At 45.5% G+C, this 24,879-nt stretch overlaps 1 protein-coding gene across 1 annotated transcript in view; it reads right to left on the bottom strand.

The window, feature by feature from the left end:
- UBALD2 (UBA like domain containing 2) overlaps positions 1–24,879 on the bottom strand; it is a 41,160-nt gene that overhangs the window by 3,702 nt on the left and 12,579 nt on the right. The window lies entirely within an intron of this gene.

Below are 24,879 nucleotides of genomic sequence, written 5' to 3'. Positions count from 1 at the left end.
ACTCAGTAATAGTAGGAAACATAGCAAATTCCCTTTTCATAAACCTGCAGGAAGCAGACTTTGTACTAATACCAATCTGTGGCCAAGTAACTGGGGAAAAAAACACAACCCCTTTTCTTGGGACGACATGGAAGGTAGGAGCAGCCTGTACTCTGCAGCAGGTAACCCTACAGTTTACTTGCCTATCAAGTGTAGGAGCTGGTCTTTTCCTGCCTCTAGCTCCCTTTGCAGGAAAACTCACAACAAAGATCAGAACTGAGCTGGTAAGACTTGGACCCTACAGCGCTGCCACCACCAGTAGGGTCTCTAACCCTAGACAGAACAGGATTTTGGGGGGAGGGGGACAGGAGTTGACTGCAAAGCCAATCACACCTAATGCTAGTCTTTGGTGAAAATATAAAACTGAAGCAAGAGTCAGAGGATTTATAGGCTGCTGCCCAGGCCATGGATGATCCAAATGCCTCACGAGCCAGTACCTCAGGTCAGTGGATCCTGCTATACGTGGAAAGAAAAGCAACTTGTCCTGCAATTCAGAGAAAATGGATGTAACATCTAAGGCCTGCAGAACAATGTTATATCCTAGCCCAGCCTTTCCCAACCAGTGTGCCTCCAGATGTTGTTGGACCACAATTCCCGTCTTTCCTGACCATTGGCAATGCTGGCTGAGGCTGATGGGAGTTGTGGTCCAACAACATCTGGAGGCACACTGGTTGGGAAAGGCTGTCCTAGCCACACAGAAACACAGTATAAAGAAGTGGTGCTTGCTTATCATGTTATTACAAGTTAACGTTTCATTTGGCTTACACCCGCATGTACATAAATGGACTGCACAATTCCAAAATACGCAAAACCTTTCTACGTTATGCCATCAAAGTGAAGTAGGCTAACAAACAGAAATGTGTACATTTTGCATAATGTCCAGCACACTTCAGAACTGGGGACTCTTTGGTTCAGGGGAAGTCCAATCTCCAATGAAAAATATTGCCCCATCCCAGGCAATCGTATTTTCCACCGTGGGGGCTGCCTCTTTCAGAGTCTTAACATGTGATGTTTTACTTGCATCAGTAATCAAGCGCCAGGCTCAATCTTCCATGAACTCTTACAGTTGTACAGCTCTTTTATCTCACTGGTATCACCGACCACCCCCACGCAATAAGCACACTTCCTTATTAAGCCACCTAAACCTGAAGAGGAAGTGACGATTTGAGGCGTAAAAATCCAACTCAGCAGAAATGAAAGGAAGACTGCCTTCACAGTGACACCAACACACACCAATTTGGACAACATGGTATTTAGGATTTACTTATGATGAAATAACGCGTATTAACTGCCTCACCCACTTTTGTCTGTCTAGCCCAGCCTTTCCCAACTAGTGGGCCACCAGATGTTGTTGGACCACAATTCCCATCTTTCCTGACCATTGGCAATGCTGGCTGAGGCTGATGGGAGTTGTAGTCCAACAACATCTGGTGGCCCACTAGTTGGGAAAGGCTGGTCTAGCCTTTGTCCGACTCCAACATCATGTAAATCCACTTGTTCCTAACTGCTCTCTGAAGCAGTTCCTTCACCTACAAAAGATGGCCTCTTACTAGATCAAACAAGGCTAGGTATGTAAGTTCTAGTTAAATGAACAACTGTACGAGGTAGTTCTCTGCAGCCATTCACCTTCTTAAGGATCCGCCATATAGTCAAATATTATTCACGATGTCCTGGAGTTGCCTGACATTTGATGCTGGCCTGGCATTCCAACTAAATGGAAGCAAGGGATTACATCTGGGAAGATCATCCACAGAGAGGGACCCACCAAAAATAAATAAATAAATCACCAAGCAGACTAGTTACACTTTAACTGACCTTTTCCTCACACAGAAATAATATAAAGTGGGAATGGCTAACCTTTTTTTGGCATTCACCCTTGGCCAACCCCCCTGGGGAGTTGCATGCCAGTGGTGGGTGTGGCCAGCTCAAATTCCTGAGGCACATAAACAGGCAGGGGCATGCGCATGCACACATAGAGCCCTTACTCCTCAGTTGATCTGAGCACCCTCTCTCTTATCAAATGCCTGATGTCATGACCATGCAAGGATTAATTTGCAATTCAATCAAGGAGATGGGCTCCCATCTCAGCACTGTGTCTGATTTTATTTTATTTTTTTGCCACAGCCAAAATCAATGGGGTCTTGGGAGGCAGAAAAAATTGCTTGGGGAGCTAGATCACGCCCCCAAGCTGGGGGTTAGTCACCCCTGGTATAAAGAGTATGGCTTTGCCCATACAGTCAGATCTAATTTGCATTAATGCCCGACAATCCTGGGCTAATCACTCTGAAATATACATCCAATGAGTGCAAGAACATGATTCTACCAATGCCCATTGAAAGCAAGAGGAAGTATAGAAATCCACTCCATGGGGTTTACAAATGAACTAGTCAAGCATGTGAACAGGTAACAACTAGTCAACATCCCTAAATTATGGAACTGCAATTGTCATCTATAGTAATGCTCGAGAACAGAAGCAGAGGGTGGTGTGCTTTGTCCTGGCTCAACGAATTCAGAATGAGAGCATATTACGAATACACCCCTTTCCTCCTTTCTTGCATCAAGGAGGTTCATCCAGAACCACCTCTCCCCTCTCAGGTATTAGGTACCTGATCCTGGACAGCTTTAAGAGTGGGGTCTTGCTCTGCAGGCAATCCTAATTGGGCAGTTCCAAATGGCTCTGAGAACATTTAGCTCTTTCTAGCACAGTCTGGGCCCTGCCTGCCTCTCAGATAAGTACGCAAAATCCTCCAATATGTTCTCACTCCTTTTGTCAGTCCCTCTAAAGCTACATTCAAAGCAGTATGAAAGCAGCCACTTTCAAGCACCAGGCACGCCGCTCAGTCTACACCTACATGTTCCGTAAAGCCCTGGAGCGTTCTCTGTGTTTGCATACAACTTTTCCTTGGGGTGGAATTCAGGCACACCACCCCTACACTTAGCCTATTGGCATGTTTGTTTTGACGACTGAGCTCTCTTTTTATTATGTGTGCATGCAGACACTCGCCTATCTTTCATTTCCCAATTCTGAGGCTTTGCATTATGTAATTGAATGGAGAATATTACCTTTGTCCTTAAAAACACACACACACACACCAAAAATTAACCCAGCTTTCTAGTTAAAAAAAGGTACTACAACTAGCTTGGGCACCACGTTGAAGAACACAAGCATTTTAGTTTGTGTAATCAACTGTGGCATGGGTGGATCCGAGAAGGTGTGGGAGAGATCAACATTCAGTTATGTAGTGCATTGCTCTAACTTTACTATAAAATAACAGAGGTTTAAAATGACTGCTTGCCAATCCAGTAATCATCTACATTCAGTGGGGCATAGGGCGCAAGTGTGCTCCCTTTCCACCACCACCACACCAGAAACACACATGCAATTTCATGTGTGCCATGAGGCACAGGGCTGATCTCCAAAAAAGGAGTTATGTATGTCTTGCATCATGTATCTGGACAGTGAGGTGTCCAAATTAGGTATACAATATGCCAAGCATACAGTAATTCCCAACCAATCAGTCAACCAGCCCCAACACCTGGATGTTAAATACACTTGGTAGAACTAGTTAAAACAGTGGGATTAGCTTCCAACTAAGAGTGTCTCAACTGGCATAATTTTTTTTCTTTTACACAATTGCTTCCATGCAGGGGAAAAAAACATGAACGTCATCCCACATGGGCCTATTTTGCCTCACAAAAAGTAATGAGGAGTCTGGGCCAACTGCAGGTTCCTATTATGTGGAAACATGAGGCAAGAGACACAGCAGCCTATTATTTTACCTACATGGAAGCAATATCTATGCAGAAAAAAGATGTCAAGCAGCACTTGCAAAACAAAACAGATCAAAGGAAACTTAAACCCCGCTGTTTTATGAAGTTCACTTCCATCCTATGTATTAAAAAAGTTAGACGCAGTGGTATTTATTACATGTATATCACCCTTTCACCCACAGAGGTCATCGGGCATCATACATGGTTCCATCCCCTTTATCCTCACAATAACCCTGCGAGGTAGGTTAGGTAGAGAGACGGTGACTGGCCCAAGGTCAACCAATGGGTTTCATAGCTGAGAGGGGACTCACTCCAACCCTTTAGCCAGTACACCACACTGGCTCTCTTGTCACCCTGATAGATTTTATGTAGAAAATTTATAAACCACTTGCTGAGGGAAATACGTTATCTAAATGATGTAAAGGTCCAATTATATATAAAACATGACTAAAAATAAAGCTGCCACGGTTAAATGCCCACCAGTCTTCAGCTCGTTGTCTGGAAGATGAGAACCACACTAGAAATGCGCCACAAGCAGATGGACACTACTACTTTTATATATTTTGCAGCCTTTGTCCCATGAAACAGTTTTTTCTTTGACAGCCTTATTCTGGAATTAACCTCAAATGAGAAAAGCAAGTCACTATTCAAAAGTTGTTAAGTGAAGCCTGCAACAAAATTTTGAAATGCAGAGTGGGCTCCTGTTCAGGAATCTAGCCAGCCAGCCATGGCCTTTTCCACAGTACTCCATTGCCTTTCCCTCCCACCCCAACGCTCAGCATGTTCAGTCCTCAATGGACAGTTTTGTAGTAATGTTTTTTTCCTAAAGGTTTTGTTATACTTCTACAAATCTGGGGTTCCACCGAGACTGCTGATGCCTCCCTCTTATTTATTTATTTTTATTTAATTAAGCTTATATACCGCCCGACTAGCAACAGCTCTCTGGGCGGTGAACATTAAAAATACAATAAAAATAACACAAAACTGTACACAAAACTGTACAGTCTAAAATCAAAATATAATAATTTACAATTAACAGGAATTAAAATGCCTCAGAGAAGAGAAAGGTTTTAACCTGGCGCCGAAAAGATGATAGTGTCGGCGCCAGGCGCACCTCCTCGGGGAGACCATTCCATAGTTCGGGGGCCACCACTGAGAAGGCCCTAGATCTTGTCACCACTCTCCGGGCTTCCCTATGAGTCGGAACCCAGAGGAGGGCCTTCGTAGTAGACCGTAGTGTACGGGCCGGTTCATATCAGGAGAGGCGTTCCGACAGATATCATGGTCCCGCGCCGTATAAGGCTTTATAGGTAAGTACCAACACTTTGAATCTGGCCCGGAAGCATATTGGAAGCCAGTGCAAACGGGCTAGCACAGGTGTTATATGCTCAGACCGCTTAGTTCTTGTTAGCAGTCTGGCTGCCGCATTTTGCACTAGCTGTAGCTTCCGAATCGTCTTCAAAGGTAGCCCTACGTAAAGCGCATTGCAGTAGTCCAGACGCGAGGTTACCATAGCATGTACCACTGATGAGAGGTCCTCCTTACTCAGATAGGGACGTAGCTGGGCTACCAACCGAAGTTGGTAGAACGCATTCCGGGCCCCCGAGGCTACATGAGCCTCAAGTGTGAGGGAAGAGTCTAAGATGACTCCCAGACTACGCACCTGTTCCTTTAGGGGGAGTGTAACCCCATCCAGGACAGGGTATATATCCACCATCCGATCAGAGAAACCATCCACCAACAGCATCTCAGTCTTGTCAGGATTGAGTCTCAGTTTGTTAGTTCTCATCCAGTCCATTGTCGCAGCCAGGCAACGGTTCAGCACGTCGACTGCCTCACCTGAAGAAGATGTAAAGGAGAAGTAGAGCTGCGTGTCATCAGCATACTGATGACAACGCACTCCAAAACTCCTGATGACCGCCCCCAGCGGCTTCATATAAATGTTAAAAAGCATGGGAGACAGAACCGAACCCTGCAGGACCCCACACTGGAGAACCCACGGTGTCGAGCAATGTTCCCCAAGCACTATCTTCTGGAGACGACCTGCTAAGTAGGAGCGGAACCACTGCCAAGCAGTGCCTCCAACTCCCAATTCCGCAAGCCTCTCCAGAAGGATACCATGGTCAATGGTATCAAAAGCCGCTGAGAGGTCAAGGAGAATCAACAGAGATACACTCCCTCTGTCTCTCTCCCGACATAGGTCATCAAACAGGGCGACCAAGGCAGTCTCAGTGCCAAAACCAGGCCTGAACCCCGATTGAAATGGATCTAGATAATCGGTTTCATCCAATAGCGCCTGGAGCTGGTCAGCAACCACACGTTCCAGGATCTTGCCCAGGAACGGAACATTGGCTACTGGTCTGTAGCTGCTGACATCCTCTGGGTCCAAGGAAGGTTTTTTCAGGAGTGGTCTCACTGCCGCCTCTTTCAGACAGCCAGGGACCACTCCCTCTCGTAAAGAGGCATTAATCACTTCCTTGGCCCAGCCAACTGTTCCTTCCTTGCTAGTTTTAATTAGCCAAGGGGGCAAGGATCCAGTACCGAATTGGTCGCACGAACCTGTCCAAGCACCTTGTCCACGTCCTCGAGCTGAACCAACTGAAACTCATCCAACAAAACATGACAAGACTGTGCTCTGGACACCTCAGTAGGATTAACTGCTATTAAATAGGAGTCTAAGTCCCGGCGAATGCATGAGATCTTATGCTGGAAGTGTTCAGCAAATTTATTACATTGAGCTACCGATGTATCTGCCGTATCTTGTAGGCCTGGATGAAGTAGGCCACGAACCACTTTAAAAAGCTCCCGTGGGCGTGAGAGAGATGACTGAATAGTGGCGGCGAAATGTTGTTTTTTTGCCGCCCTCACCGCTCCTACATAGAGCTTAGTAGAAGCACGAACCAGCTCATAATTGCATTCGTCAGGAGTTCGTCTCCATCTCCGCTCAAGCCGCCTCCTGTCTTGTTTCATCGCTCTCAGCTCCGGAGTATACCAAGGAGCTGTATGAGCTCTACATAGGAGAGGGCGCGCAGGAGCGATCGTGTCAACAGCCCGGGTCATCTCTGTATTCCACAGATCGACCAGGGCTTCGACAGGAGCGCCAGTCTTATCAGCCGGAAAAAAACCCAGAGCCTTTTGAAAACCTTCAGAATTCATTAGTCTCCGGGGGCGGACCAATTTAATAGGTCCCCCACCCTTGCAGAGGGAAAAGGCTACTGAAAGTCTAAACTTCAGCAAGCAATGATCTGTCCATGACAACGGGAGAGATGTAAAACTCCCCACATCCAGATCACTATCCCCATGTCCAGTAGCAAAGACCAGGTCAAGAGTATGCCCCGATGTATGTGTTGGGCCACTAACATATTGAGACAGCCCCATGGTTGTCATGGCGGCCATGAAGTCCTGAGCTGCCCCAGACAAAGTAGCCTCAGCATGAATGTTGAGATCTCCCAGTACTAATAGTCTGGGGGATCTCAACAGTATCTCCGAGACCACTTCCATCAGCTCAGTTAGGGAAGCCATTGGGCAGCAAGGTGGGCGGTACACCAAAAGGATTCCCAGTCTGTCCCTCTGGCCCAGCACAAGGTGCAAACACTCCAGACCAGTGATTGCATGGACATGGTGCTTGGTGAGTGAGATGGAACTCTTATAGACCACAGCGACCCCCCCTCCCCGACCCTCAGATCTACCATGATGCTGAACCAGATACCCCGGTGGGCAGAGCTGGGACAGACTAACTCCTCCCTGTTCGCCCACCCAGGTCTCGGTTATACATGCCACATCGGCCACCTCGTCCACAATCAAATCATGGACGAGGGAGGTTTTATTATGTACCGATCTGGCATTAAAAAGCAGCAACTGGAGATCTGAGAGTTGGCTGATAGGACAACCAACAACCCTGCGGGTATGAGAAGGACCAGAACGCGGCACAGCCACTACATGTCTGGGCTGCGTTCTCCTTACCTGGCACATCCCTCTCATATCACCATACCTCCCTCTACCCATCACTACGGCAATTGGGGCCCCCTCAGGTCTCCCCTCTTGATGATAAAATCTCTTCCCGAGGCACATGATAAACTATAAATACAAAAAACTCATATACATAAAAATACACATTCACTCACAACATACACTCATAACACCCATTCATCCACTTCAAACCCACACAGAAGACACAGTCCCATATTCTGTGCGCCCAAACGCCAGCTCTAAGACCGTTCTTCTTCCCACGTAAAACGCCACCTGGGGCCTGGTCCTGCAAGGTGCCCAAGTGCAGAGCAGGAGCCGAAGAAGGAGAGAGCAGAGACGCCAGTCAAGCAGCAGCAGCAAAGCAGGCAGATGGCTCTCCCTCCCTGGGCAGTGATAGTCCTCTTCCCTTGCAGGCACTGGATCTCCCAAGCCCCCTCAGCCAGCCGGCTTATATATCCCCTCCAGAGAAGGGACAGGTGGAACAGTATCAGGCACAGCTGGCTGAGTACCTGGGGCCTGGTCCTGCAAGGTGCCCACGTGCAGAGCAGGAGCCCAAGAAGGAGAGAGCAGAGATGTTGGCCAAGCAGCAGCAGCAAAGCAGGCAGATGGCTCTCCCTCCCTGGGCGGTGATGGTCCTCTTCCCCTTGCAGGCAGTGGGTCTCCCAAGCCCCCTCAGCCAGCCGGCTTATATATCCCCTCCAGAGAAGGGACAGGTGGAACAGTATCAGGCACAGCTGGCTGAGTACCTGGGGCCTGGTCCTGCAAGGTGCCCACATGCAGAGCAGGAGCCCAAGAAGGAGAGAGCAGAGATGTTGGCCAAGCAGCAGCAGCAAAGCAGGCAGATGGCTCTCCCTCCCTGGGCAGTGATGGTCCTCTTCCCCTTGCAGGCAGTGGGTCTCCCAAGCCCCCTCAGCCAGCCGGCTTATATATCCCCTCCAGAGAAGGGACAGGTGGAACAGTATCAGGCACAGCTGGCTGAGTACCTGGAGCCTGGTCCTGCGAGGTGCCCACGTGCAGAGCAGGAGCCCAAGAAGGAGAGAGCAGAGATGTTGGCCAAGCAGCAGCAGCAAAGCAGGCAGATGGCTCTCCCTCCCTGGGCGGTGATGGTCCTCTTCCCCTTGCAGGCAGTGGGTCTCCCAAGCCCCCTCAGCCAGCCGGCTTATATATCCCCTCCAGAGAAGGGACAGGTGGAACAGTATCAGGCACAGCTGGCTGAGTACCTGGAGCCTGGTCCTGCAAGGTGCCCACGTGCAGAGCAGGAGCCCAAGAAGGAGAGAGCAGAGATGTTGGCCAAGCAGCAGCAGCAAAGCAGGCAGATGGCTCTCCCTCCCTGGGCGGTGATGGTCCTCTTCCCCTTGCAGGCAGTGGGTCTCCCAAGCCCCCTCAGCCAGCCGACTTATATATCCCCTCCAGAGAAGGGACAGGTGGAACAGTATCAGGCGCAGCTGGCTGAGTACCTGGTGCCTGGTCCTGCGAGGTGCCCACGTGCAGAGCAGGAGCCCAAGAAGGAGAGAGCAGAGATGTTGGCCAAGCAGCAGCAAAGCAGGCAGATGGCTCTCCCTCCCTGGGCGGCGATGGTCCTCTTCCCTTGCAGGCACTGGATCTCTTGCATGTGAATGGTGCCTTTCTGGCTACATAAAGATCCACACTCAGAGAAAGACTCATAAGTAGGATTATGGGTTGTAGAATAATGAATGTAGATATAGTTCCAGGCTATGCTCATACACTGTAATGTCCAAAAACTTAAAATCATTAAGAGATGTGAGTGTTCATAATTTACTTTCTAAAAAAAAGAAGATCCATACTAAAGGATAGAGATGTGAAGGACCGGAAAAATTCAGAGAAAAAATGGGGTTTTTTTTACATTATTTTGCGAAGCCGTTTTTTGTTTTTTCCTGAAAAATTGAAAAAATTGAAGAAAATGAAGAAAAAATGGATTATGGAATGTTTTATTTTAGCATGATGAATAAAATGTTTCATTGAATCATCATCCCCTTTTTCTCATTTTTTTATGGGAATGGATTCTTTATGTCTGCTTGACACTGTGGAGGACTAGCAGAGACAAATAATTTTCTTTGTTATTAATGTTGATGGTTTCTTCTGGGGGGGGGTTAAATGGTTTTTTGCCTGCTCCTCATAAACTGGCAAAACGAAAGAGGTTCCTTACAGTTCTGATGTTCCTTACAGATCATGATCTTATAGATCCATTTGTTACCAAAAAAAGTAAAAAAAGTAAATTCAGTTTTTAATAATTGTTTGAATAAAATGTATTTTTAAAAACCAAATGTGATAATTTTATGCCAAACCAACTTGAACATAATTACATTTTATGTTCCTGAAGTAACAAAGTGACTTTCAATCTGTAAAAAGTGCTAATATTGAATTTTTTCAATTTTCCTGAAAATTTCCATTTTTTTCTGAAAAAAAACCCCACATTTTTTCCATGGCTTCAAAATTTCCATAAATTTTACATCTCTACTAAAGGAGTTGAAGATGTATAAAGCCTTATATATCCTGCCTTTCACACAGGTCAAGGTAGTGCTTCAATCGTAAGACTATCTTGTCTGAGGGCAAACTTTTTTTATTATTAGATGACCTACCGGGTGGCCTTCCAGCAAGGATTCTAACTGTAGTGCCTCACATAATAATTAGAGTGCTGTCTTATCTAGCTCCTCTCTGAAGCATCCGTCCCCAACCTAAGACGCTCCAGATGTTGTTGGACTACAACTCCTAACAAGCATGGCCAGTGACTAGTGGTCAAGGATGGGAGGCGCTGTAGTCCCAACAATATCTGCAGGGCAATGTTTCTACACTGCCTTTTTGGTCCTAACAAGGCGTATATCCGCTATCTCCAAGGCTGCCTATCTCACCTGCCACTGAAGCAGTTCTTATTGTGAGTACAACCTCACAGGGAAACTGATTCTTTTTATCGAAATCATGGGATTCAATCCCATCCTCATTCTCTACTCCTGTACATTATGGTTTTAGAGAAGGCAAATTTCCTAGAACAGCAGGAGCACATAAAAAGGATTTTCATAGGATACCTCTATGAACAATTCTGACTAATTTCCAAAATTTAGGTGGGTTGTATCCAATCAAGTTGTCTTGTTAGCCCAAGGACTTCTACCTGTGCAACTGCACATCTTCTCCCTCTCCTCTCTCCATGTGCCCCAAATCTACTCAGGATGGTTGGAAGAGCCCTCAGAACAAATTAAGGGGGTGCATGGGGAGAGGAAGCCCCACTGTACAGGAGCACATCCTGGTATTAATGGGACAACTTTGTTGGATACAATCTTTCATTTTTATTTATACCAATATTGTGGAAATAATTAATGGTGGCATTGGGTCACATATATAGAGACCTTTTCAAAAAAGATATGTGGGGAGAGAAATCACCTGCCCAAGGTAAAACAGCTTTTGCATATGGGCTAAGTATCTCAATTCCACATCACAAGGCACACTTGATCTCCTAATATCCTACAGCTTTCATTCTTTACTGCTTGGCAGCACATCAACACTTCCGATTCCAGAGCTATTCCAACGTGAAAAACTGGATAGGACCAAGCTTTCTTCTTTTGGTGCATACCTCAAGCCGAGCAGCAGGTGAACCAACATCAAAGAAATAAAGAAATAGCATCGCTTTTCAGTATGAAAGTGTCTAAGAACAAACTGCGCTGCCTCTTCATCACTCCACAGATCATCAGGCTAGGAAGGCGCAAGGGGCTGAAGGGGTTTAGCCTGTCCCCTGTAGCTATAACCCTTGCCTGTCATGACTAATAAAAGATATCCAAAGGGGATTGACCAGGTAGGCTGAAGAAGTGGTAATGCCCCACTGCAGGTGCGAAACAGGGTGGTACATCTTCTACTTAAGAGCCCCCCCCCGGACCCAGAAATTTGAGACAACTGTTGATTGATTGAAACTTTATTTTTACCCCGCCCTTTTTCCAAACTGGAACTCAGGGTGGCTTACAAATAGAACTACATGTAGTTAAAAACATTAAAAAAAACATACAATTAAAATACAATTAAACTATGCACAACCTTAAAAGGCACTTAAAAATCTAAAAACAATTTAAAATAATACAAATAATAATATAAAACAATAAAACAAGCCTTGTAAAGCCCAATCCTAAACACCTTCTATCCCAAAAGCCTGTCGGAATAAAAAAGTCTTTACTTGCCGACGGAAGGATGGCAAGGAGGGGGCCATTTGTGCCTCCCTAGGAAGGGAGTTCCAGAACCTAGCAGCAGCCGCCAAGAAGGCCCTATCTCGCATCCCCACCAATCGCACTTGCGAAGGTGTTGGGACTGAGAGAAGGGCCTCTCCTGAAGATCTCAGGGCCCAGGTAGGCTTGTATAGGGAGATACGGTCTGACAAATAGCCTGGACCTGGGCCATATAGGGCTTTAAAGGTCAAAACCAGCACTTTGAATTGTGACTGGAAACAAACTGGCAGCCAGTGGAGCTGTTGTAACAAGGGAGTTGTATGGTCCCTGTAACCAGCCCCTGTTAACACTCTGGCTGCAGCTCTTTGTACCAGTTTAAGTTTCCGAACAGTCTTCAAAGGCAGCCCTACGTAGAGTGCATTACAGTAGTCTAAACGGGATGTAACTAAGGCATGCATCACCATAGTCAAATCAGGCATTTCCAGGAATGGGTGCAGCTGGCACACTAGTCTTAACTGAGCAAAGGCACTCCTGGCCAAGGCCGAGACCTGCACCTCCAAGTTCAGAGCTGAGTCCAGGAGCACACCCAAACTGCGAACCTGTGTCTTCAGGGGGAGTGTAACCCCATCCAGCACAGGCTGAATCCCTATTCCCTGATCTGCCCTTCGACTGACCAGGAGCACCTCTGTCTTGTCTGGATTTAGTTTCAATTTGTTCGCCCTCATCCAGTCCATCACTGATGCCAGGCACTGGTTCAAAACCAGGACAGCTTCCTTGGCTTTAGGTAGAAAGGAGAAATAGAGCTGGGTGTCATCGGCATACTGATGACACCGAACCCCAAACCCCCAGACAACCTCTCCCAGCGGTTTCATATAGATGTTAAATAGCATGGGGGACAAAACTGAACCCTGAGGGACCCCATAGGTCAACAGCCAAGGAGTCAAACAGGAGTCCCCCAACACCACCTTCTGAGTTCGTCCCTCCAGAAAGGAATGGAGCCATCGTAACATGGTGCCCCCAAGTCCCATCCCAGCAAGGCGGTCCAGAAGGATACCATAGTCGATGGTATCGAAAGCCGCTGAGAGGTCCAGTAGAACTAACAGGGACACACTGTTGCCTGGTGGCCAATATCCCCTTTTGGGGCTAGGTGCTCAAGAGGGTGCAGGCTGTTCAGGCATACCTGGAGCAAACCTATTATGTAGATCAGTGGTTCCCAGACTCACCCCCCTCAAACCACTTGAAAATTGCTGAGGGTCTTGGTGGACCACTTAATGATTGTTCTGCCTGATCTAACAATTGTAATGTGCTGTGCTAGTCGCTGTATGATTTTTACAGACACACTGCAGACTACCTGAATGGAGCTCGTAGAACACCGGGGGTCCACTGATCACAGTTTGGGAAGCCCTGCTCTGGACCCATTTCAATCTGGCTTCAGATCCAGTTTTGGCAATGAAACTGCCTTGATCGCCGCAACTGACCTTTGTTGAGAAAGAGACAGGGAGGGGTGCAAGCCTGATGATTCTCTCAGCGGCTTTTCAGCAGCTCTGGTGGAATTACTCCAGGGTCACTTCCAGAAAGGTGCTTTGCGGGTCAAGCCCATGGAAATTATCCTGCAGGGTTCAGTTTGTTATTCAGCATCTACTTATTGGTGGGGCATCACCAATGTGGATGACACTCACCTCTATTTATCTGTACCATCTGAATCAGGCGAGGAAGGGCAGGTGCCAGACCAGTGTCTGGAGGCAGTGACTGGCTGAATGTGGGTCAGTAAATTCAAGATGAACCCCAGCCAAGAAAGAAGTACTGTGGGTTGGTGGTTCTCAGGTCTGGAAATTGGGTAGATGACTTACTCTGGATGTGGCTGTATACCCCTTGAAAGATTAAGTTCATAGGTGTGGGTGTGTGCGTGTGGAGGGGGTATTTCTAGATCCAGCACTGCCACAAACTGCTTCAGTGGCAAACAGGACCTTTCATCAACTTTGGCTGGTGTGCCAACTATGGTCATTCTTTAACAGAGGTAGACTAGCCACTAAGACTAAGTTCTACTAACCTCCAAACTTAATTATTGTAATGCACTCAGTAAAGGGCTGCCCTTGAAGATGGTTTAGAAGATGCAACTAGTTCAGAATGCAGCTGCTCAGATATTAACTGGTATTTTGAGATGGGCCATGTAACACCATTACTAAGGAAACTGCACTGGTTGCAGATATACTTTCAAGCCCAATTCAAGGTGTTAATGTTAATGTATAAAGCCCTAAATGACCTGGACCTCAAATATCTAAAGGAACACCTCCCATGCCAGCCTGGCCTTAAGATCTTTAGAAGGGATCCTCTGAGTCCCACCCCCAGCTGAAGTATGAAGGGCAGGTGGAAGGGAGAGGACCTTCTCTGTAACAGCACCAAGGCTCTGGAACAACTTACCACTGGAGGTGCAACTTGCTAAGTCACAATGTCTTTCCAGCAATTACTGCAAGGGCAACTTTTTGGCACAGGCATTTATAAAGGATTGACTTCTAAGTTACTTACATTAACTATACACTGTATTGAGGCTATTTGATTTATAGACCAAGTATGTTATTTGAGTTTTAGTTTTTATGTTATTTTAATGAATGTTGTATAGAATATTGATGTGCAATTTTCTTACGTTTTTTTATGATATGCAACCTTCCCTAGGACCCTTTGATAAAGGTGAGTTAATAAAATTAAATCAACGAAATAAAAGTGAGCCAGTGTCCCATCTCAGGCAAAGAGGTCAAATTCATAGAGACTTGGCCTACTACAAGTCTGTACGATACATTTCACCTATACCTGTTCTAGCTCTCATACTGGCAATGCTGTAAATATGGCCCATATAGTATAAATACTGGACAATGGAGCTGTTTTGTGGGGTGAGTGCTTTTTAAAAAATAAGCTTCTAGTCCTCACAAACAGAAGGAAAACATTTGCAAGCATCATGTGCTGAAGGCTCAAGCAACAATGGCCACTGTATGCAGGGCTCTCAGCAGTCAAGTGGCCTACAGAATTCCTTGTCCCTACCCCCTGACCCATTCATCCTAGCAGAGTCTGCTTCCCCTGTCATTTCAATCCTTAAAAATATTCTGAATCCTGAGGCGAGGAAATCCATCACATTGGAGTCAAGCTGATTTAATAATGCAATGTCAAAGTCAGGCTTGAGGAAAACATCTGTCCACCTCTAAAGCTTGTGCAAAGCGCTAGCTATGCCCTACCCACTTTGGGCCCAAGCCCCGCCTACCACTAGTACATGGCCTTGCACACATTGCCCGAAGGAAGGCAGCCCTCCTTGGTCATGGCAGTAATAAAGATTCCCCACCCTGCCTTTAATCAAGCTGTCTCCTTGCTGTTAAAAACCTATGTATATTATGTGCAACATATGCACTATTTGGTTTTTGGTTTTTTTAAAAAAAACAACCAATGCACATTAATTCTTGGGAATGTCTTTGGCATGAAACACTGTTTGTATGTAGCCCTGCCCTGATTCTCCTACAACAAGAGAATGGGTGTTATTCCTGTGTAATAGGTCACTGTAAAAAACAAAACCAAACACCACAGTCTTGCTTTATGGAAGGAGTGTTTGAGGGGTCATGTTTATTAGAGGGCAAGTTTCCTGTGTCACAAACAAGCCAATAGAGTCGGGTAAAAAGATATTAGTGAACACCATTGTCCTGATGAGAAACAAACACTTCCCTCCAAAAGACTTGTGCCAGAAAAAATACCCCAAAATAGACCGAGGGGGGTGGAGGAGAGACAGAGAGTAACCCAACATCAGTTTAGTCTATTCAGAACGTGGCTGCCCTCTCTAAAAATCAGGGCCCCACATTAACAGCATCCCAGTGACCCAGCAGTGTTACCACAACAAACAGAAAAAGTTACAAAAGTAGCAAGCAAGGGACTCCTTGCCATCACATGGAGAACTCTGCTCGGGTTACAACAGATCTCTAATCCTCCCCCCCCCCCCCCGTGGCATTCAAGCAAGGGTCACATAACACATCTTGGTGAAATCCAATACCAACTTAAAACCAAAGAATTTTTCAAGAGGAAAAAATAGGTGTGAAAATTAACTTAAAATCTGTAACAACACCACACAGAACATAACAATACACACACACACACACACACACACACACACACACACAGAGAGAGAGAGAGAGAGAGAGAGAGAGAGAGAGAGAGAACAAAACATGATGCATAAGTAATTTATAAGCCTAGGAAGCTGCCTTGCACTGTCAGACTGGTCCATGTTGCTGGACTACAAGTCCCATTGCACCTAGGCAGCTTGCCCAATGGTCAGGCAGTTGTACTGCAGCACCATCTGGAGACCCATGACTAATGAGCATTACTAGTCTACACAGACTGACAATGGCTCGTCAGAGTTTTATCTTCCAAGCCACCTGAGATGCCCGGGGTTTAACCCGGGACCTTTCACAGGAAAAGCACTTGTTCTAGCCTTAAGATACTGCCCTTTCCTACACTTATGTCTTGGAATTATAAAATATAGCATCATGTACAGTCATATGCTTTGTTGAAAGTGTTTGAATTTGTAATTAGAAAAAGACAGATATAGAAAATTCAGTGTTAATTTCCAATCCAGAAAAGAATACAAGTAAGAGGCAGGCATATAGACACGTTAGTAGTTACTGGCCCCTAAAAGAACCAACCCAATATATTTCAAAAGTGAGCATACTATGCCCAGAGGGTTGTAGCTACATCATTGCACAGGTCAAACAACTTCCACAAATGCAACAGAACGTCCCCTCCCTCCTGTGAGCTCCCTCCCCAATATGCCAACCCTCTAGAGCAGATTTGGGGCAGTGCAAGGAGAGGGAGGGGAAGTTCCGTCAGGCTAATGGAAGTTGTTCCGTGTACACAATGATTTCGTCAGATTCAACCCAAAGACTGGAGAGTCGTTATTAAGGGAGAGCACTGCTGGCCATAAAGACAACTCGGGACTCTGAGAGGTCTACAAACTTCAGATGAATTCATAGAAATGAAAGCTAAAATACGTATCAGCATCTTGTGAATGAAAAAAAGTGGCCAGAGATCACAACTCCTCTACTTCTGATGATCTGCAGCAGCAAAAAGATTGTCGTAACAACATAAGAAGAGCCTGCTGGATCAGGCCAGTGGCCCATCTAGTCCAGCATCCTGTTCTCACAGTGGCCAGCCAGGTGCCTGGGGGGGGGGAAGCTCGCAAGCAGGACCCGAGTGCAAGAACACTCTCCCCTCCTGAGGCTTCCGGCAACTGGTTTTCAGAAGCATGCTGCCTCTGACTAGGGTGGCAGAGCACAGCCATCATGGCTATTGCATGTCTCATCTATGCAACAGATCAAAGCAACATGGGCTATGAAAAATGTGGATAGGTCCACACATGAAGGGCTTTTACACCTGATTCTTAGTTCTGCCAAGTCAACATTATAAAATGCAACTTGCCTGTGGCAAGCAAACTCGAGGGAGATGATGTGGGTGGAGCTGGGGCAGAATATAACCTTCATTACCGTAATTTGATGTTAAAGGGTGGATTTTGCAACCAGGGTGATAAAATGAGGAACAGGCTCTGCTTTGCAGTGTAGATGTATCCTATCAGCAAGAACCAGGCGGCTTTTCCTTCCCATCTATAAATTAATTTAGCCAGCAGCTTGCAACATCGTAAAAACCTCTGGAAAGGTCCAACACAAAAGATCACAGTAAAGCAGAAAAGCCTCTCCCTCATCAGCGTCTCCTCACTTCCTGGTAAGCCCTGACAATTTAGTGTAATCATTCTAATTTTAGCATTTCAACATATATACTCACAAAAACAAACATGCCCTTCCTGTCACAGAACTCTGGAATATGTCCTGTTCCAGGTCTCCCCCCCCCCCCGCGGTCCCCATACCTGATGTCATACCCACTTTGCAGCTGAAGGTGGGGAAAATCTTAACAGTGAGGCCAGCTCACAAGAGAAAAAAAGTCTACCGAACTTCAGAAAGGATGAGGAGGATATGACTAACAGAAAAATGGGTGTGTACTATGAAATGACAGCTGCCTGGGAAAAAAGTGTGCAGAAGCCCATAGAAAGGAGGGGAGAGGAGGAGGAGGAGGAGAGAAGAGAGAAACAGCAGCAGGAAAGTGCTCCTTTACCGTTTTGCCAGTTTTAAAGGAGCAACAGGCCATGACTCCTCAAAACATGTGGTTAAAAGTGCCACAGAACCATAGACTAGCTGGCTCTTGGTACAGAAAGGTACCCAACAGAACAGCAACACCCATCATAGTCCCCAAAATCTACTCTCTTTTTGTTAAGGGATTTGTTGCTGGGCGCAGAGGAAACGAACAGATTGCATATCCCAGCTGCATCAGCCCTCTCTTCCTATCAAGCAGCTCAGCCTGGAAGGAGCAAGACCAGAAGAGGCAGCAAGCAGGACCTATAACACACAGGATTCTGCAAAGAGGAAGCTATTGCATAATGCTCCGCATATGTGACTCAACGTTCCTTCCTGTCCCATTCAAAACACACACACACACACCCCACAACAACTACGAAAATCCCAACAGAAGCTTGGCAAACTAAGGATTGGCACACGGAAGCAGAGAAGATAACCTTGACCTTCCTAGCATAAGCAAGCCCAGTTGCCCACGTGGGGGCAAGAAAGCTTTTGCAATCCCCAGCAATTCCACCTCAACCCTCAATGCAGTCTAATCAGGAAAAAAAGGTTTCTGAGCTTCAATGCTAATTTATATAGAACTCGACTGTCTCGGCTACCACGGAGGTCTCATCCGTCTCTGCCTCTAGTCTTGCACTGGAAGCTTCATACAACCACAGTAAGCCTGGAGTGACTGCGTATGTTTTTAAAACAGGGAAAGCATGTGCTGTAACAACAGTGATAATCCCAATGGGCTCGCTCGCCACAAATTGAAATCATGGTATCAGTGGTGTGTGCAGGGCAAAACTGCACCATTTGTGCCTGCAGCAAGTTGTGCAAAGATAATTTATTTTAAAAAGTTAAGCATTCACTTTTTTTAAAAAAAAAAGAGGCAAAGTCAATACAGTGATGTGAACTGACCCCAACTGACATCACTGAATACACCCACTCGCACAATAAATAGTCTGGATCATGATCTATTTATGGATGAAGGCTTCAGTTAAATAAGGTGCCACCCTCAGGGTAAGCCAAAATTGTTCATTATATGCAATACACTGACAGCCAAATTAGCCACACTGTTAAACAACCACAACTGGAGTACTGCTAGAAGGAAGTCTTAACAGTGCAGTAAAAAGATGGTTCATTCTTTAGCATATGACTATGAACTTGTCCCTTGCCTACTTTGTACCTCCTGGTGAACTCCTGTAAAGTTTGAAGATTCATGTCTATCAATGTGTGGGCACAAACACACGTGTGTGCACACCAGGGAATGACAACCAAAACATGCGCTCCTGACGCATGCCCTCCAAGCATCTCGAAGACATGCATATTCCCTTCAAACATAGCAGCAACAACTCAAGTGTGCATGAGGGGCAAGCCTGTCTGCTGTGTAGGAGGGAATGTGCCCTTTTGATGCCAAATACACACACACACACTGGAGTACCTCCACCATCAAGCTACTTACTTTCTTGTATAACATAGTATCTGAACTACAGAGAATTGCAAGTCTGGCAGCGCAAGATGTCTCAGCTAAACATGAGGCAGAAGCTATACTATATACACAGCTGGAGGACCAGGACAACAGTAATTCTCAGAAGATATTACCAATGCCATTTTGGCTTGGGCTAATCCTATACAAACAGGGCAGAGTTTCAAACTAGTTTTTAATGTTTTGAGGAATTTATTTTGCTTTTGCCAATCATGGGAAGGGGTAATTCACTACGCAGGATCCCAATGTCTTGCCTTTGACTATCTTACCAAGCCGTCACTCCCAGGTAAGATTTTGTTAAGCATTCATCATGTAAGGCCACAGGATACTCGGCTCTATGTCCAGCACCAGGGTCTGGATTTTTGCTGCATAGAATTCCAGAATGAACAGTAATGCAAAAAAATTCATGGGTTGCCAAACAGATCTCAGCACCACTCCTACATATAAAATGTAATTATTCATTGTAGCCTGCACTGCTTCCCATTTATCAATCTAATGGTCTCTGGCCACAATCCATGAACCTCTTAAGCTGTTTTAGCTCCTCAGACTTCACCATGTGCTACTACTTTCCAAGTGATTTGTGAGTCACCCTGAATGAGACTACGCAACTGCAAATCCACTGCCCTGTTAGCATTCAAAGCCTGCTTTATCTGCAACACAGCTAAAAAAATTAAAAATAATAAAAAATCTTTAAAGTTATGATAATTTGGTAAATAGAGTGTTTGTCCATGTTTGTTTATAATAGTCTAGAAAAGATGGGGCTTTTAGTGGCTTCCAGGCTGCAGCTGGACAAAGAGAAAAGGGGAGGCTGAAGGTATGCCTCTAGAACATTGTTGTGTTTGCAAGACAATGCGGGCGAGGGGGGGGCAGCCTTTCATCTGATCTCGAGCACCCACACCCAGATGCTATTAGCCCTACAATGGAAAACTACCTAAAATATACCAGCACTACCAGCACGCCTAACCTGGGGCCAGCAGCAGTTTTGGGAGTGCAGCAACTGAAATTTGAGCGTTAAAAATCTCTGTACCACACAGCTGCTCTGATCAATTTGTTTTCCCCACCCCCTTATTGTAAAAAAATAATTTCAACTTAAGTTCAGGTGGCCAGAGATTTGGTCATGGATTTCCCACTGAGCCTGTTTTGGTCCTCAAAAGGCAAGGTAAAATAAACTATGGGCTTTTCTCATAACTCCTCCTTCCGCATACCAAAAGCCCAACCTCCACACACCAAAAACTATAGTTGTGCAGCTGTAGCCCACTGCCTGCAAGTATTCAGGTTCTGCTGTTATGACACTCTTACCAAGTGTTTCCCTGTTCACCTCCTCATCCCACCTTTTTAAAAAAAATGTAGGAGGATTCTTCCTCTTGATACAAGCGCATATTGGGCTTCTACCAACCCTTCTCTACTGTTCCCAATTATGAACTAATAAAAATTCCTATTTCTCATTAATGCTGTAAAGTGTCCCACTTTGCTTTCCTATCTTTTGTTCTTCTCTTGCTTTGTTTTATTTATTTATTGTCTTTTCTGAGCTAAAGACTCAGTAATATCCTGCCCAGGTATTTCATATGATGGCTTGATATTCACCTGAGCATGCATGCACGCATGTAAACAACTGCTAATCCCAAATGAGTATTTCATGACCCTGATTGTTTTCCAACAATGCCTGGAGGGAAAGTGACTTCGGGGGGGGGGGGGAATTTGGACCTTTCATTACTACTTTCATTACTACTAGCACTACCATACTGCACTATTGAAAAGGCTCTTTGATTTCAGCTTGTTATTTATACAGCACTGACAAGGTACATAGTACTTTGCAGAGCAAAGCAAGCCATACACACACAGGTTCCTGCCCCAAGGAGATTATAATCTACATTTCAATACTGGAGAGACAAAAGGGCGGGGGGGGGGGAGGAGAGAAGGGCAAGGCAAGAACAAGAGAAAGCAATCAGATGTCTACTTAGGCACATGTTGTCACCCTGACACAGCCGGAAAATCTGATAGGCCCTTCATAATAGCACAAAGAACGCACACATGGACTACTTGTTCAATAGTCATGGCACCTTTATGACACACAAAACTCATGTGCCTAGAAATGCACAAAGCCACAAACAAGCATCCTTCACTGGTGCTCTGTAAGCTTCCACCATACCGCTAGTCTTAAGTATTTAACAGTAGAAAGAACATGATCCACAAGCCACCCTCACCATCGCTATGCACATGTGCAGTCACACACAGACACACCCTTTATTTTGTCCACATTCAATTATGCAGCTAGCCTTGACATATATTCGCCTTGTTCAGAACTCAATATGCAAAGTAGACAATGTACCCCTCCTTTCCACCACATGGTGCTTAAGGTGACTGACAATGAAATACCCGGGGGGGGGGAATCAAAACATAAATATCCTGGATTAAGAGGCCTAGATAAAATGCATACACAAGCATTTTACCTGGAGCCTAAAACTCAAAAGGGCAGGTTCCAGGAATATGGTGTTGGGGAGGACATTCTGGAGCTAGGGTAGCACCGCAGAGAAGGTTCAAGTCTCAGCCACCACCCAGCTGATCTCAGCTGGCTGGGGCATCCAAAGGACAAACTTACCAGATGACCTCAAGGAATGGGCAGGTCCACACTCATACAGAGATGCACTACATCAAGGGTGGGGTAACTGTGGCCCTCCAGATGTTGTTGGGTCTACAACTCCCATCATCCCAGAACCCCGGCTATGCTGGCTGCAGCCCAACATCTGGTGGACCAGAGGCTCCCCAGTCCTACCCTATACGGCTTGGGGCCATGGTTTTATAGGTTAACACCAGCACTTTGAATTAAGCCCTGGGAAACACAGTGGAACAGTTTTAAGATGTGCTCCCACCGGCCCATATGCTAGCCAATGTATTTTGAACCAGTTGAAGTTATTAAAGGAAGCCCCATGAGGGGTTGCAGTTAGCACCATAGTCTAAGCTGCTGAAAAGAACTTCATGCCACCACTTGGGTGTCCAAGAAGCTGGACCTAGCAGCACCCCAACTGATTCTTAAGGGGGAGTATAACCCCATTCAAACAGGTGAAACCCCACTCCATGAGTCAGACAGACCACTCCATTAGCAGCACCCCTCCATCTTGTGTGGGTAAAGTTTCAATTTCTTCGTCTAAATCCAGACATACCCTAAGACATAATGCACCATGGTCCTATCATCATTTTATTGGTGGGAAATTGCAGCAGAGAGATACCAACCAAAGCCAGCCAGGATTTAAATCTAGTCCAATCCTCCCCAGCCTATGGACTAGCAGACAACTGGTAAATGCACCTACAGACAAGATGCCACATATTTCCCCTTCACAGAGTTCTTTTTCAGCAAGTTAATAAATCACATCTATATAATTTGCACCCTTACCAAATTATCTGTCTTTGAGGGGGGAAATTGATGTTTCTTGCTTTTGTTTTAAACTAATTTATGACCTGTGTATTTCATTCAAAATATTCTAGGCCAGCACTGAGCTGACCGTTTAGCAGCAAGAGCTACAGCACTGCATGTTAAAATTGCTACATGTAAATCAGCATGCAGATTAAGTGCGATTAATGCATTCTGCATTTTTTTCCCATAAGCATGGCAGACACCAAGACACTATTCAACTGCATGCCAGCTGGAATACACTGTGCTAGAACAGAATCTGTTATCTGGTGTTTAACTATCAGGTGGATCCACAGTTGGCTTCAGAATTGTACTCAAATACTGCTTATCAATGGTTCCTTCTCAAAGTGGGGGAGGTAACCAGCAGGGTACTGCAGGGCTCAGTCCTGGGTCCAGTGCTCTTCAACATTTTTATTAATGGATGAGGAGGTGCAGGGAATACTTATCAAATTTGCAGATGATACAAAACGGGGGGGATAGTTAATATCCTGGAGGACAGAAACAACATTCAAAGTGATCTTGATTGGTTGGAGATTGGGCTGAAAACAACAGAATGATAAGGGCCATGTTCTACACTTAGGATAAAGGGACCAAATGCATAGTTATAAGATGGGGAATACTTAGCTCAGCAATACAACATGCAAGAAGGATCTTAAAATTATTGTTGATCACAAGCTGAATATGAGCCAACAATGCGATGTGACTGCAAAACAGGCAAATGCTATTTTAGGCTGCATTAACAGAAGTATAGTTTCCAAATCACATAAATTACTAGTTCCCCTCTATTCGGCACTGGTTAGGCCTCCTCTTGAGTACTGCGTCCAGTTCTGCACACCGCACTTTAGGAAGGATGCAGACAAACTGGAACAGGTTCAGAGGAGGGCAACAAGCATGATCAGGGGACTGGAAACAAAGCCTTGTGAGGAGAGACTGAAAGAACTGAGCATGTTTAGCCTGGAGAAGAGAAGACTGAGGGGAGATATGATAGCACTCTGCAAGTACTTGAAAGGCTGCCACGCAGAAGAGGGTTAGGATCTCTTCTTGATCATCCTAGAGTGCAGAACACGGAATAATGGGCTCAAGTTACAGGAAGACAGATTTTGGCTGAACATCAGGAAAAACGTCCTGTTTGAGTGGTATGACAATGGAACCAATTTCTTAGAGAGGTAGTGGGCTCTCCAACACTGGAGGCATTCAAGAGGCAGCTGGACAGGCACCTGTCTGGAATGCTTTAATTTGGATTCCTGCATTGAGCAGGGGGTTAGACTTGATAGTTTTATAGGCTCCTTCCAAACTTTACAATTCTAAGTTGCTAAATAGGTATGCTTGAAATTGTTGGTAGACAATGCCTGAAAGCGGTTCAAAAACTGATAGGAGGGGATGACGGTCACAGAGGAGCCCAATTTCCACTGATGAGAAAGAAGAGCTCATTGCCTCCATCCCACAACTAGCAAAAACAGTACTAAGGAAATATATACAAACATACTTCATTAATGTAACTTATACAGGTCACAGAATTCAGTTATTCTTGTTGTTGTGTTTTAAATCACAGAGTGTGCATGGTTCCAGTATATTTTATGTCACCTACTTTTACAAGGAGAGAAAAGACAGGCTTCAGAAAGATGGTTTGCTGGAGTGGTTTGCAGCCAATGGGAAAATTACTATATTGCCACAATCACCTAGCAGGCAGCAATTGCTTGTATAAATCTGTACTGAATCCCCCTCCAACACAGCCCTGTCCTCTTCCTGCAAACATAAGGAAAAACCAGTCACGATGACCAACAGAATGGATCAATCTAGTGCAGGGAGCTCACCAGGAGGATTGCATACCCACTTTTAGCACACTCTGCAACCTCATTATCAAGCCTGCCTCTGCAGCCAAGTGTAGGAAATTGCATAGGA

Source organism: Rhineura floridana, chromosome 3 (genome assembly GCF_030035675.1).
Source record: "Rhineura floridana isolate rRhiFlo1 chromosome 3, rRhiFlo1.hap2, whole genome shotgun sequence".
NCBI lineage: Eukaryota > Metazoa > Chordata > Lepidosauria > Squamata > Rhineuridae > Rhineura > Rhineura floridana.
The sequence above is the reverse complement of the archived record's forward strand: the minus strand, read 5'-3'. Positions and strand labels throughout refer to the sequence as shown.